This window comes from Callospermophilus lateralis, chromosome 5 (assembly GCF_048772815.1).
Source record: "Callospermophilus lateralis isolate mCalLat2 chromosome 5, mCalLat2.hap1, whole genome shotgun sequence".
Taxonomy (NCBI): domain Eukaryota; kingdom Metazoa; phylum Chordata; class Mammalia; order Rodentia; family Sciuridae; genus Callospermophilus; species Callospermophilus lateralis.
Genome location: NC_135309.1, coordinates 87,526,908 through 87,533,734, shown reverse-complemented (window position 1 = coordinate 87,533,734; position 6,827 = coordinate 87,526,908). Strand labels below are relative to the sequence as shown.

At 34.4% G+C, this 6,827-nt stretch overlaps 1 non-coding gene across 1 annotated transcript; it reads right to left on the bottom strand.

Annotated features, from left to right (window-relative positions):
• Positions 1 to 4,228: 4,228 nt before the first annotated feature.
• Positions 4,229 to 4,334, bottom strand: LOC143400632 (U6 spliceosomal RNA). The gene has a single exon (XR_013091530.1). It is a non-coding gene; the product is annotated as a U6 spliceosomal RNA (small nuclear RNA).
• Between the last annotated feature and the right edge of the window lie 2,493 nt (positions 4,335 to 6,827).

The window sequence follows — 6,827 nt, the reverse complement described above, 5'->3', positions numbered from 1 at the left end:
TGTAGGAACCTGTGTTCTTAAAATGCGGCTAAAATATTGACTTCATGTTATATTCAAGAATCTGGTCTTTGAGACCATAATTCCCAGTGAAGACATGCCAATCAAAAAATGCGATAAAACAATACAAATTTTTTATTATTCAAGATGAACTTCAGAAAAAAGGAGCAAATTGTTAATAATTCTTGTTTTTGAATCGACAGTATTTGAGATATTCCTCATATATCAGGCGAAGGAAGACCACTAAGTTTCTAGATTAACAGATTTGTGATGCATGCACTTTTTTCTATCAAAAAAAAAAGTGGGTAGGGAATTTTAGGACACCCTTGGGCTTCATCACCTATTGGGAAATATCATATCTTATTCCAGAAAAGATTCAAGATGACTTACTTAAACAAAAACTAAAAATTGCATTTTACATAGAAGAATAGAAGATATTAGGGCACTAAAAGAATAACAATAATTAGAGTAAGATAGAGATAAGGTAAGGCTTACTATAAAAGTCAATATAATTAAGCCAAGCAATATATTAACCATGATGCTTTATTCAGACAAATAAAATACAGATTGTACTCATTTTTTCTCTACCATTTTTTAAGGTAATTGCTGAGCCAATCAATGAAAGTGATTCAAGAAAAAATGGTTCATTTCATAAAGTTTGAAAAAAGAGAAGCCTAAGTAGATTAGAAGTGGTCTTAATGATTACTTCTGACTTTATAATTTTATGACCCATGCCAAATCTAAATGCAAATTAGAGTTGGAATTAGCACCTGTGAGATGTGCTAGGAAGAAGGTCCTTCTGTTTCATCTAGCATTCTTCTATTATAAAACTGCCTTTTCCCCAGAGCTGGTCAATTGATAAGTTATTAGATCGGGAATCTGCAAATATTTTCTGCAAAAGCCTCTTAGTAAATATTTTGGATGTTGAGGGTCATATGATTTTTTTCAGAGCCACTCAACTCTGCCATCAAAAACAGCCATAAACATTATGTAAAAGAATGAGTATGAATATACTTCAGTTAAACATTATTTACAAAGACAGGAACAGGCAGTACTCATTCCACAGGCATAGTAGGCCAACCCTTGTTTTAGACTAAGACAGGCCTTCACAAACTTTCCATCATACACCCAGCAGAGATGCCCAAGAACTACTTCAAAGTGTCTTCGAATTCCTGTTTTATCTTTAAAATTCATTATACTTGTGTATTGTACTTTATAAGAGCAAAATTAAATAACAACACACAAATATTCCACATAATGTTATAAAACTAAAATACTTCCCATTGGTATAGTTAAGGATTTGGGTTTTCCCAAAGAGAGGTCTGCCCTTGCTCTCAACTCTGGGAGGTAGTCTATGTCATACCTTGTTAGGTGGATCTTTGCTTAAGGGAGGAGCTATACTGACCAGAAAGAATGACCATGTGGCTTAGTGAGGGGACTTTGGGTCACTCATTACCAGTCAACCTAGATATTGAGTTCAATTGTGTTGGCAATCAAGCAGTCATACCTACATAATGAAACCCCAATAAAAACTCTAAGCATGGAAATTGAGGTGAGCTTCCCTGGTTAGCAGCACTTCATGGGTATTTCCACATAGCATTCCAGAAGGATAACTCATCAGAGCTCCACAGAAGCTTCACATTGGAATCTTCCTTTGGTTCAGTTTAGTATGTGTGTTCTTTCTCTACAGTAAGCAATAATGATTGGTAAAATAACTTTCAGAGTGTTCTGTGAATCCGTCTTGTGAATTATTGAACCTGAGAGTGGCCAAGGGAACCCACACACTTGCAGTTCGGTGTCAGAAGAGAGGCCCATTTCCTAGAGGACTGAACCCTCAAACATTGCAGTATAGCTAACTCCAGACTCTACTGTATTTATCTTGTGTTTTATTCTGTCTCCTTGGGAGTTAACAAAGCTTAGTTGAGAGTAGGAGATTAAGGGATTAATATCTCTGGTAAATGCATATCTGTGGTTCAGAAAGATGATGCCCATTACCAGGTTAGCACTGATACTTATTAACCTTAATCACACCATTGGAGAGCTCTGTGTTTCTTGACCCTACGCTGCCAATTTCAATTGCTTCAATGAACCTCTGAAAAGTCCACAGCTATAGGTCCTAAGAATTCACTCATTCATTTGCAGTCAGTTCAGATATATCTTAATAATACAATTAAACATTTTAATATGAACCTATATTTTGATGAAGTTACTAAAAATATTATCAGTTCAGCCCACATCTATATATAACTCTACCCTGAATTAGTAACAGACTCCATGTATTCTAAAATCTTAAGACCCACTTGACATATCAAATTCATTTTTGTACATCATATTTTAAGGTGGTTATAATAAAGTGTACTGAAGACAGTTGTGTGGAGAGTGAGTAAATTTTTAAAATGTGTCTAAAAGCAATTGAAAAGATTGGGAACGGTTAAAATAAAAATGTGTGTGAATAATAATACCTGTCAGCAATAAACAAAGGATGTTTTTGTGAGAAAGGAAATTTATTTCTTTTATTACTCCACAGATAAATGGAAGAATAAAGATGAATAATTGCAAATGAAAGAAATTTTCATCTTGAATCAGTTGTTGAAATATTTTTTAACCATCTAGAGTCTTCCAACAATGGAATGAGTTGCTTTATAAAACTCTGCTCTTTTCATCATCAAAGGTATTCAAGCAGAGTCTGAATCATCCATTCTATGATTCATTCACTTAATAAATATTCATAAAGATTTATTATACTTAAGGCATTCTGCTGAGACTATGGAAGAAGCAAATATCGATCAGACTGAATTCTTCTCAGATAGTGGAGTTAAGACTTGAACTAAATAATCAGAATACAAAGTAGAAAAGGAAATGTGTCCTAGGAAAAGTATAAATAAAGTTGTACAGGAATGCAGAAGAGGGAGACATGATTTCCAGATCACAAACGCTGAAGTATTCTTATCTTTCACCCCACGATCCATTCTCTGCAGAACATCAGGAAATCATTTCATATCAGGGGATTATGGATAGTCATCCAAGGCATAGAGTAAATACAGAATCTTTATACTGGTTTCTAAGGTCCAATGTAATCTACCTTCTGCCTACGTCCCCCATGCCCAGCTGCCGAATCGTTCTGCATCCAAAAAACACCACACTCCTTCCTCCTAAGAAGTTTCCATTTGTCAGTTCATCTGCTGAATACTCTACTTCCACATCTAGTTGTGGTTGGCGATTCTTTATTCTGTTTTCAGCCTCCATGATACTTCTATCACGAGGCCATCTTGACTACCTTATCTAAATTAGCTGAAGTTAAAATCTCTCTATAGCTATCATCATTTTATTTTCTTCCAAGTATGACCAAGATCTGAAATTGTATTTTTTGTTGTTGTTTATTTATTTTTAAGTTACTCTTCCAACTAGAATGTTACAAGACTAAGGATCTGTCTCTCTAGTTGGCTACTGTTTCACTAGCATCTGGATTATGCCCAGCACAGTAGGTATAAAATGAGCATTTATTAAGGCTGACTGAATAAAGAATTTTTTACACAAGGTCAGAACTCTGACAAGAATCTTTAATTCCTTCTAATTCCTACATTTTGTGATATCATTTCTCAATCATTCTTCTCAGCTAGGTCACCATTTTATTACTCCTAGGACTTTGGTCATTGCTTTCCTCTTGCTCTATAAACATTCTTTCCAACCTTCAGGCTCCAATGAATATGTATCCTTAGTTGTTTCTTTACAAACTCTTTCTGAATCATGATTAACTTTTCTTTTTATAAATTTTTAAAATTTCTACTAATTATCATCTTTTCCACATATTACTTTGATATTACTTTGTCTTGACTTTTTTAAAAAATTTTTATTTATTTATTTACTCTAATTAGGTATGTATGACAGCAGAATGCATTTTGATTCATTGTACACAATCGCAACACAACTTCTCATTTCTCTGGTTGTACATGATGTAGCATCACACCATATGTGCAGTTTTACATGTATCTGGGGTAATGATATCCATCTCATTCCACCATCTCTCCTGCCCCCATGCTCCGTCCCCTCTGATCCCCTCCTTCCCCTTTGCCCAATCAAAGTTTCTCCATTCTTCCCATGCTCCCCACCATTATGGTTCAGCATCCACTTATCAGAGAGAACATTTGGCCTTTGTTTTTTGGGGGGATTGGATTACTTCACTTAGTGTGACATTCTCCAACTCCATCCATTTACCTGCAAATGCCATAAAAAAAAAATGGAACACTTCACAAATTTGCACTTCATCCTTGTACAGGGCCATGCTAATCTTTTCTATATCATTCCAATTTTAGTGTTTGTGCTGCCAAAGCAAGCACTGTACTAACTTTTTGACAGACATTAGAGTACCTATGATAGTGCCAACCAACTAAAATTTGATGTAAACTACATAAGTAATTTTCTAGTAGCCACAGAGTTAATAAGAAACTGGTGAGATTAATTATATATATATATATATATATATATATATATATATATATACATACATACATATATTGTGGGAGGGGGGACCAGGGATTGAACTCAGAGGCATTCAACCACCGAGCTACATCCCCAGCCTTATTTTTTTGTATTTTATTTAGAGTCAAGGTCTCACTAAGTTGCTTAGCACCTTGCAATTGCTTTTAACTCAGTGATTCTCCTGTCTTAATCTCCCAAGCACTGAGATTACAGGTGTGCACCACCATGCCTGGCTTGTAGTCATTTATTTTAATATAACAACGTATATTGGTATTAGTCCCCATTTTCAGTTGCTACAACAAAATATCTAAAACCAGGTATTCATAAGGAAAAGAGGTTTGTTTACCTCACTGTTTTGGAGACTGAGAGTCCAAGATCAAGTGACCCTATTTTTGACCTCTGATGTTGGCCCTGTGGCTGTGTCACAACATGGTGGAGAAATAGGAAGATAAATGACTACATGTTACAATCATGATAAGTAACCACTTTCTAACAACCTACTCCTGTGAAAACTCACTGAGATCCCATGAGAATTGCATTAGGATCCCCTCATGTACTACTTACCCCTCCAGAGGCCCCACCTGTTGAAGGTCCCACCCATGGTCAACACTGTCACACTGAGGACAGAGCTTTCAGTCCATGACTTTTGGGAAACACATTTAAAATCATGGCAATATCTCATACATTTCAACACTTAAAAAATTATCAATGATATATTTTACATAACAAAAAAAGTTGCACAATGAGAAATCATCTTACACTGCTTTAATAATAAAACTTCAAATTTAAAATAGTTAAATAAAATTGGAATTCCATTCCCCAGTCATACCAGCCATATTTCAAGTACTCAATTAACTGCATATGGTTAGTAGCTATATTTACTATACAATTAAATGGTAGAGTGGTGCAGAAATACGCAGTGCTTAATTTTGGGGGTATATAAATTAATGAGTAGGAAATGATTTAATTTTTAGTAAACATATATAAAACATAAATGAATTCCATTGTTTATCCAAGTGTGTTCCTAGGAAGTAGCATTAATAATAGAAAAAAAATAATAAAAATAATACTTAGATTAATGGATGTCACAAGACCATTCTGTTTTGGCAAAAGTTGTGTTCCATATGCTTAAAGAAAATTATAATTACCTCAGGGCTGTCCCAACTCCCTCAAGACTTTGCTTCCTTATGCCTGTTGGGAGCTCTGTAAAACACAGTAAGGGAAAACTGGGGAAAAGGCTGTCACCCCTTTTTTGTGATAAGAGCAGATTATTACCACTCCTGCAGCCTTACTTTCATTTGAGCCTCTATTATATAAAAAAACCTAAAATAAGTAAATAAACTCATATATTTATGTACACATACATAAACACAAGAGGAAAGAATGAAGATATAAAAAAGAATGAAAATGTAAATAGAATAAGAGATGTGAAATAAAATTTCAAAGGGAATATTCTAGAACCTAACTAAATAACCATAAGAATTTTAAAACAAAAAGAGCTTAGTTAAATTTGACTATATTTAAAAGTCATTTGACTTGAATTACAAAGATAAAAAAATCAAAAATATTTAAAACAAACAAACTCTATGGAAAAAAGCTACAAATTTAACCAGTAAATATAGACTATTTCTATCACAATTATAATAGCTTACAGTTGTTCAGCACTTACCATGTTTCTGGCACTGTATTCGCTCCTCTTTTCCACAACAAACCCTTGGGTAATATTCTCATTTTAGAAATGAGGAAATTGGGAATCAGTAGTTACTAGCATATCAACACTGCCAGGAAATGGAAGAGCTAAAATTAAAAGGTGAGAATATTTAGTGTGATTTATTTTTATAGAAATGTATGTTTTCTGAAAGGGTGGTGTTATCGTTTGAAAGTATGCATCCCTCCAAAATTCACATGTTGAAACTTAAACCCTAATAGTATAGCATTAAGTAGTAGGGTCTTTGTGAGGTAAAGATTAAATCCCAAGGGCAGAACCTATGAGTGGAATTAGTGATCTTATAGAAGGGTTGACATTCAGGAACTTGATGGGTTTTTATATATATATATATATATATATATATATATATATATATATAATCATTTCTTCCCCCATATAAGAACACAGCAGTCAAGCTGCCAACCTGGAAGCCGAGAGTGGACCCTCACCAAACAGCAAAATTCCCCACACTTTAATCTACAACTTCCAGTCTCCAGAACTATAAGAAGCAAATTTCTGTTCTTTATAAATTGCACAGTCTCAGGTGTTTTGCTCTAGGAACATGAACTAAGACAAGCAGTTACACTCATAAAGAGGTAGAAACAAAAATCCATAAGAAAATACCTCCTCCCTCAGAGCCCTG